The sequence below is a fragment of the Theropithecus gelada genome, chromosome 16 (assembly GCF_003255815.1).
Source record: "Theropithecus gelada isolate Dixy chromosome 16, Tgel_1.0, whole genome shotgun sequence".
NCBI classification, from domain to species: Eukaryota; Metazoa; Chordata; class Mammalia; order Primates; family Cercopithecidae; genus Theropithecus; species Theropithecus gelada.
Window position 1 is genome coordinate 56,608,343 of NC_037684.1, and position 9,274 is coordinate 56,617,616.

Here is a 9,274-nt window from a genome sequence, read left to right on the forward strand (position 1 = left end):
GGGATTGTAGGCTTGAGCCACTGCACCTGACCTGTTTCTAGTAGTTTTATTTACATATATTTTTAATACTTTTATTTTCCAGAGAAAACTAGGACATACACAGTTTTAAACTGTCATATGTTAGCATTCTGTAGTAGATTAGAAAATGTATGAGTATACCATCTCCCAACATTGGGATGTTTTTTCTCATAGTACAATTTCTCAGTGTGGTAGGCAAAAATATGTTTATTAACAGGCCAAAATATTTAGTGTCTTTGTAAAAATAAGAAGCCAAAAGTATATAAACTTGAATTACTTATGTTTAGTAATTAATGTTTTAGTATTGTATCTTATTTATAAATGATCTAGATATTTAATGGAAATATTTTACTTAGCTTAACTTTAAGGTTAAAAATTACCAAAAGTATTTTGGAAACTACTATTAGGCAGATTTACTGTAAAAAACTTATTATTGAAATAATGTTTTTCACTTTTCACAAGATGGTACCAAAAGTGAAGAAGGAAGCTCCTGCCCCTCCTAAAGCCGAAGCCAAAGCAAAGGCTTTAAAGGCCAAGAAGGCAGTGTTGAAATGTGTCCACAGCCCCCCCCAAAAAGAAGATCTGCACGTCACCCACCTTCCAGCATCCCAAGACACTGTGACTGCGGAGGAGCCCAGATATCCTGGGAAGAGCACCCCCCGGAGAAACAAGCTTGACCACCATGCTATCATCAAGTTTCCACTGACCACTGAGTTGGCCATAGAGAAGATAGAAGACAACAACATGCTTGTGTTCACTGTCGATGTTAAAGCCAACAAGCACCGGATCAAACAGACTGTGAAGAAGCTCTGGGACGTGGATGTGGCCACGGTCAACATCCTGATTTGGCCTGATGGAGAGAAGAAGGCATATGTTCGACTGGCTCCTGATTACGATGCTTTGGATGTTGCCAACAAACTTGGAATCATCTAAACTGAGTCCAGCTGGCTGATTCTACATAGATGTATATCTTTTCACCATAAAAAAAGGAAATAATATTTTTCATAAGAATGATGACTTAAAATCTTAAAACTTATAGATTTGATTCTAATTATCTAGTAAGTATAATATTAGCTTCTTGTAAGCACTCAAGCAGAATAGAAATTTGTTTGTTGGCTGGGCATGGTGGCTCACGCCTGTAATCCCAGCATTTTGGGAGACTGAGGTGGGCGGATCATGAGGTCAGGAGATCAAGACCATCCTGGCTAACACTGTGGAACCCTGTCTCTACTAAAAATACCAAAAAAATTAGCTGGGTGTGGTGGCAGGCACCTGTAGTCCCAGTTACTTGGGAGGCTGAGGCAGGAGAATGGCGTGAACCCAGGAGGCGGAGCTTGCAGTGAGCCAAGATCGCACCACTGCACCCCAGTCTGGGGGTGACAGAGACTACATCTCAAAAAAAATAAAAAAAAAAAAAAAAAGAAACTTGTTTGTTTTTATTTAATAGTGATAACTCTGAAGACATAGTTGTTTTATTACACAAAAAATATTAAATTTATCTTATTTAACTAAGTTGTGTCCAAATTGCATTCACTTGAAAAACATTTGGATCAGTTGCTATATTTCTAGGAGTTTGGGGGATATTTATTTATAAATGATTATTTTTTTTCCAAGTCAAGTTAGAACAGAACACTTTTAGAGGATTTTATAAATGAATTTTGCAGTGCTATCCAGAGTTAAGAAAAATCACATATACAGAACATACATTAATAGACATACGAATAGAAATCTCATAGCTTTCATCCTGAAATTTTAGTCACGAATCAGGCATAAATATTCTGATGGTTAATTTTAGACCTCTGCTTGATTGGACTGAGAGATACTAACATAGCTGGTAAAGCAGTTTCTGGGCATAAGTGTGAGGGTGTTTCTGGAAGACACTGAGATAAGGAAGATCCACCCTGACACAATGTGGATGGGCACTGATATGGTTTGGCTGTGTCCCCACCCAGATCTCATCTTGAATTGTAGTTGCTATAATCCCTACATGTTGTGGGAGGGATCTGGTGGGGGATGATTGAATCATGGTGATGGTTACTGCCATGCTGTTCTCGTGATAGTGTGTGAGTTCTCCTGATCTGATGGTTTTATGACTTAGCACTTCTTGCTGCTGCCATGTGAAGAAAGACATCTTTGCTTCCCCTTCTGAGGTGCCTCCAGCCATGTGGAACTGTCAGCCCATTAAACCTCTTTGTTCTTGGCCGGGTGCGGTGGCTCATGCCTGTAATCCCAGCACTTTGGGAGGCCGAGGTGGGCAGATCACGAGGTCAGGAGATCAAGACCATCCTGGCGAACACGGTGAAACCCTGTCTCTACTGAAAATACAAAAAAATTAGCTGGGTGTGGTGACGGGCGCCTGTAGTCCCAGCTTTTAGGGAGGCTGAGGCAAGAGAATGGCGTTTACCCAGGAGGCAGCAGAGCTTTCAGTGAGCAGAGATCGCGCCACTGCACTCCAGAGCGACAGAGCGAGACTCCATCTCAAAACAACAACAACAACCAACAACAACAACAACAACAAAACTCTTTGTTCTTTATAAATTGCTCAGGCTCAGGTACTTCTTCCTAGCATTACAAAAATGGACTAATACAGGCATCATCCAATTGCTTGAGAGCCCAGATAGAACAAAAAGGAAGAGGAAAGGTGAATTATCTCCTTCTGAAACTGAAACATCCTTCTCTTGCCTTTGACATCAGAACTTCAGGGTCTCAGGCCTTTGGCCTCAGAATGAGAGTCACACCATTGGCTTAACTGATTCTGAGTCCTTTGGACATGGACTGAGCAATGCTGCCAGCTTTCCTGGTTCCCCAACTTGGAGACAGCCTATTGTGGACTTTCTCAGCTTCCATAATTATGTGAACCTTCCTCATCTGTCTATCTACATATATCCTACGGATTGTGCCTTTCTGGGGAACCCTGACTAATGTGATGACAATAATACAAAATTCACTAGTTTATACAGAAGACTTGGTTTTTGTCTTTACCCCATTTGATGTTTGTATTATAACTGTGTTTCTGGAAAATGGAACAAGTTTTTATCTTCTTCATATGAGGGCTAAAGCTTTTTTCTCACCAATATTTTTGGAGTTTTTTAAGATTGTCAAGATTTTCTTTTGACATATAATGTTATGAAGCTGAGAATTAAATTTTTTTTTCTATTTTATTTTTCAGCCTCAGGTGTTTGCTTTTGCAGATCCTTGAGCACATTGAGAGCCTCCAAGGCATGGAGTGGGGTTCCTAAAGTTTCAATGATTATAGGGAGTGGAGAGACTCAATTAGGAAAGGAAAGATCTAAAGGATGCAATTTGGAATATCAAAATTTTCTCAAAAGAACCATTAAAGTTCTCAATAATTCTTGGTAAAGTCATGCAAACAGGAAAGGAAGTAGACAGAATTAGTTCCATATTGGTGGAACACACAGCAGAGGTTTGAGAAGGGAGAATTTAGTCAACTGAGAAGTTCCCATGAAAGGAGCAAGACCAAGATCACAGAGACACCATGAAACAAAAAGCCAGGAATAACTTCCAACCCAAGAGGAGAACAGAGAGGCCTCAAAACGAAAGCTAGGATAAGAAACGTGTAGCCCAAGAGTTACCTTTCAGACAAAGAAGCCTGAGATTCCAACCCAGCTTCACAGAGTACTCACTCAAAGTGTTACTCAAACTGTAGGCTTTTTAATGACTTAGCCATGCATGCAAAAGGCATTCCCTAAGGTGGCACAGAAGGTGAAGCCCCCATATCCAAAGATAGCCAAGGAGAAAGAAAGACCCCTGTTGCCAGAGTCAGTGGGCAAAGGAAACAGAGAAAGAGACAAGGGTCCTTATGGCATGAGACCCTTGCAGATTTAGACTTATACAAACTCCAGAGAAGTGGCCGGATGACAGCCATAAATGGGGTACCAACATTTCTACTCATTGGATTACAAGTTCTCAGGCATCCAAAATGATTAACAAAATGAAGATTTCTAGGGCTTCTGTGGGAGAGTACAGAAGGTCTTTTTGAACTTTTTAATGCTGTCAAATGAAGAATGATGAGCTTCATAAATTCGGAAAGGAGAGATTTCATTATGTTTTGTTTTGTTTTGTTTTGTTTTTGAGTCGGAGTTTCACTCTTGTTGCCAAGGCTGGAGTGTAGTGGAGTGATCTTGGCTCACTGCAGGCTGCACCTCCCAGGTTCAAGCGATTATCCCGCCTCATCCTCCCTAGTAGCTGGGACTACAGGCATGCACCTCCATGCCCAGCTAATTTTTGTATTTTTAGTAGAGTCGGGGTTTCACCATGTTGGCCAGGATGGTCTCGATCTCTTGGTCTCAGGTGATCCACCCGCCTCGGCTTCCCAAAGTGCTTTGATTACAGGCATGAGCCACTGCACCCAGTGAGAGATTTATTTCCTGTAAAGGGTTGCAGCCTGCAGGATAGTCCTGACAGGCTAGGAAGCATAACCTCCAGCCAGAAGTCAGAAACAGACACTTCAAGGGAGAGGTAAAGGAAATAGTAATTTATACTGAGTGGGGTGACCAAATACACATATTTAATAAGCTCTAGGAGGAGTCATGCGTATTTCTGAAAGGAGAAATGCGTGCATGCACAACTGAGTTTCTTGCTCCTTCATGGGTCCAATGTACAAAAAAATGGCAGTGTTAGCATGATCCCAGGGTGGAGTTTTCAGCCCTCTGACATTAAAAGGTGAAGCAGAGGACATGAAAATTCGCTCTGTGCATCCTGTGTACGCTGTCCAGAACCTTTCCATCATGGGTGGTCTCTTATCAGGCAAGAGAGGGGAGGCAGTTTCAGGCAGTTGGTTGAAATCAGTGGTGGAGTCTTTTGAAAGGCTTGTTTCCGTTAAATCCTTAGGGAAGAAAGCCTCATCATGGTTAGCAAAGGAGAGGGCATAACGAGGTGTATCTGACCCCTGTCATTCCATCCTGCCCAACTTGTAATAGGGAAGGAAAAATATTTTTCTCTCTACCTTTACGGAATTCTAAGATGGGATCCTCTGTAAATCCGAGAACTCAGTTTTGAAAGTCACTCTGGGATCCCCTCAGCCAAGAGTGGGTCTGTTCAGTCATTTGGGAGCTTAGGATTTCATTTTCATTTATCAGTGCTAATGGGAATGAGTAGGCTGTCTTCCTGGCAGCTGAATTTGAAAGAAACTCCTTGGATGGGGTTAATGGCAGCTGTATTTTCTGGGAGCTCTGCTATAATTAGACAAAGTAAGTTCTGGTAAGATTTCTTTCTTTATCTTCAGTATCTCCAATGTTTTCATTTAAATAATCTTTATAACAACTCTTTTTTTTTTTTTTGATACAGAGTCTTGCTCTGTTGCCCAGGCTGGAGTGCAGTGGCACAATCTTGGCTCACTGCAAGCTCCACCTCCCAGGTTTATGCCATTCTCCTGCCTCAGCCTCCCAAGTAGCTGGGACTACAGGTGCTCGCCACCACACCCGGCTAATTTTTTTGTATTTTTTTTTAGTAGAGATGAGGTTTCACCACGTTAGCCAGTATGGCCTGGATCTCCTGACCTCGTGATCCACCTGCCTCGGCCCCCCAAAGTGCTGGAATTACAGGCATGAGCCACCGTGCCGAGTCCCTATGACAACTCTTGATGTCTGAGTGTGTTCCCACACAGTCATCTGTTGTAAGACTTTCTGATTCCTTTTTTTTCTTTGGTCATTATGAATAGGGCTTCTGTACATAATTGCATGGTAGCTTTTGTTTGGAAATAATATCAACGTAGCTGTCAAAATACTTATGAATGTGATTTTTGGATTTTAAGGTGAGACTTGTTTAGCTTTGGGAAAAACTGCCCAACTTGTAAAAGGGGAGGAAAAATAATTTTCTCTCTACCTTTCTTTACGGAATTCTTAGATGGGACCCTCTGTAACAAATTACAGATTAAAATGAGAAAAAAGTTGACAAGTTTAAAAACATGTATACCTCATGGATACATGGGAGATACTCAGGGAAAAATGAGTAAATCCCCAGCAGGTGGCTTTCAATTGAAGTGTAAATGCTATCTTCAACTTAAAGAAAGAAGATTTGAGGCTCAGTAGTGGGGAGGTAACAAGCAAAAGCACAGCAGACAAGGGTAAGTTTTCTTATACAGACTTAACTCCATGTGTTCTCTGTTGATAAGACTCTTTAGTGATTTAGTCATCCTTCTCTTCTTGGTTGTTGCTGAGAGAGAGGTCTTTTAAATGGGGATTTCTTTTATAGATGTAAATGTTCCTTACACAAGGGTAACGTCTACTCTGTTTTCAGAACTTCCTTTTTTAGCATTTTTTCAAAGTAATCATCTCAGAATAATTCTTATGCCAAAGGGACATATTTTGGGGTGGCATATTCTGCTTTCCTACCATCATATTTTGGGGTGGCATATTCTGGTCTTACACACCATCTTCCACCAGCAATGAAAAGAGTTCTTGTTTTTCCTCCAGCAATTTGTCATTTTTTGAGTTTAGCAGTTCTAACAGATATAGACCAGCTGTGCTATCTCATTGTGGTTTTCAGTTCTCTAGTATGTTGAGCATCTTTTTGTATGTTTACTTGCCATCTGTAGATCGTCTTTGGTGAGGTGTCTGTTCAGAACTGTGTGCATTTTTAACTGAGCTGTTTAATTTATTGTTTAGTTTCAAGAATTTTGTATATATTTTGAATACAAATTCTTTCTCAGATCTGTATTTTGCAAATTTTTTTCAATATGTGGTTTGTCTTTTTATTCCCTTAACAAGGTCTTTTCCAGAGTATAAACTGTAAATATTAACAAATCCACATTGTCATTTCTTCCGTGTATATCAACCTTGTGTGTCATTTGTTAAAATTCATTACCAAACCCAAAGGCACATAGTTTTTCTTCTCTAGTTTCTTCTAGAAATTGTACAGTTTTGCATTTTTAGTGTAAGGATGATTTTGAGTGATTATTTGTGTAAGTTGTAAAGTTTTCATCTACATGCATATCATTTCCTATGGTTTCCAATCATCGTTCCCTCACTATTTTTGGGAAAGACACAGGGTACTGGGCTCTGTTAGAGCAGATAGATGGCTAGACATGAACAGGAGGGGGAGCTCCTGGAAAAGGGAAAGTCTGGGAAGGCTCACCTGGAGGTACCACCAAAAATTCACATTTAGTGGCATCTGTAATGCTGGAGTGGATGGGCACTTGTCAATTGTGGGTAGGAGGGAGAAGAGGTACCTATGCAGAAAGAAACACCCTAGAAATCCTCTTAAGATGCCCCAGTCATCATTCACTCTGCAGTAATAATGTCACAATATTGCTAGCTACATACTGATAAGGACAAAGGGGACATTATTAAAAGAAAGCTGGCACTATAAGTACAGATTAGGGCAGAGAAGCACATTGAAAAGAGATAGACGCAGTAGGTCCAAATGTGACCGCTGTCAGCCTGCCTGGGATGGTGGGAAGGAGCCTGGTGCCAGAGTGGATTCGGATTGATCACCACACACGTGCCCCATCCAACAGTGAGGAGGTCCCACAAGCCTAACTGGGGCAAGTCGGGGACCTAAGGCAGTAGCAGGAAAAGCAGACAAAGAAAACAGGCAGAGACTTGAGACAGAGGCAGGAATGTGAAGAAGTCCAAAATAAAATTCCCTGCACAGGACTCTCAGGCTGCTTTCCTGCACGATCAGCCTACTCCTATTTTTCTACAATAAGTTCTTCACACTGTATTTTTTTCAATGAAGTTACCTGCCCTATTTGTATTGCCTCTTGGTAACAATCTTCGAAGTTAGACAAGAACCGGGACATCAATTTCCAGAACCCACGGCGCTTAGTAACTGGCGCTCCGACTTTTAAGTGGTGCAGGAGGCGGCCTTTAGGGGGCGCCAGCCGTCACACCTGGAGCAAGAGGGCTCTGCATAGTCCCCATCTGCCTGCAGGTGTTGTGCTGCCACAACACTGCCAGCAAGAGGGCCCGGCAGTGTCCCCAGCTTCCAGCAGGGGGCGTACGACGACTATACTGTGAGCAAGAGGATCCTGCAGTGTCCTTAGCTGCCAGCAGGTGGCGCACGGGCACCACACCATGAGCAAGAGGACCCTGCACTGTCCTGGTTGGCAGCAGGGGGTGTGCTGCCACTCCACTGTGGGCAAGAGGACCCTGTAGTGCCCCCAGCGGCCAGAAGGGGGCGTGCCCCCACTACAAGGTAAGCAAGAGGGCCCGGCAGTGTCCCCAGCTGCCAGCATCGGAAGTGCTGCCACTACACTGTGACCCAGAGAGCCCTGCAACGTCCCCAACTGCCAGCGGGCGGCGTGCCGTCACCATACTGCGAGCAAGAGGGCCCTGCAGTGCCCCGGCGCCAGCAGGGGGCGCTGGCCACCACTGTAAGAAAGAGGGCCCTGCAGTTGCTCTAGACGCCAGCAGGCGGCGCAGTGGACCAGCACCCTGAGCAAGAGGGCTCTGTAGTGCGCGGCTGCAAGCAGGGGGCACCTGAGCCCGACTTTTCAGATTACTGATGTGCCCCCCCTCTCTGCGTCGCTCCCCCGGCGGCGTGCGTCTCTGCGCGTGCACCGCGCCCCCTCAGGCCTACGCAGCGTGCGTCTCTGCGCCTGCGCCGCCACCCTCCCCGCCCCGACGCGCGGGCCTGCGACTCTGCGCCTGCGCCTGCGCCGGCGCGCCACTCTGCGCCTGCGCCGCGCCGACCTGCTACTCTGTGCCTGCGCCGGGCAGCACCGCGCCGACCCGCGACTCTGCGCCTGCGCCGGCCCGCGTCGCGCCGGCCCGCAACTATTCGCCTGCGTCGCGCCGGCCCGCGACTATTGGCCTGCGACTCTACGCCTGCGCCGGCCTATGACTCTGCGCCTGCGCCTGCGCCCGCCTGCGCCGCGCCGGCGCGCGACTCTGCGCCTGCGCCGGCCTGCGCCGCGCCGGCCCGCGACTCTGCGCCTGCGCCGGCCTGCTCCGCGCCGGCATGCGACTCTGCGCGTGCGTCGGGCCGGCCTGCGACTCTGGGCCTGCGCCGCGCCGGCGTGCGCCTCTGGGCCTGCGCCGCGCCGGCCTGCGCCTCTGGGTCTGCGCCGCGCAGGCCTGCGACTCTGCGCCTGCGCTGGCCTGCGCCGCGCCAACCTGCGACACTGCGCCGGCCTGCGACTATGCGCCTGCGACTCTGCGCCTACAGCGGCCTGCGTCGCGCCGGCCTATGACTCAGCGCCTGCGCCGACCTGCGCCGCGCCCGCGCGCGACTCTGCGCCTGCGCCCCGCGCCCGCCCGCGACTCTGCGCCTGCGCGCCGCGCCGCGCCCGCGA

At 46.0% G+C, this 9,274-nt stretch overlaps 1 pseudogene; it reads left to right on the top strand.

Moving 5' to 3' along the window:
* Positions 1-480: 480 nt before the first annotated feature.
* Positions 481-951, top strand: LOC112610078 (annotated as a pseudogene).
* The last annotated feature ends 8,323 nt before the right edge of the window (positions 952-9,274 follow it).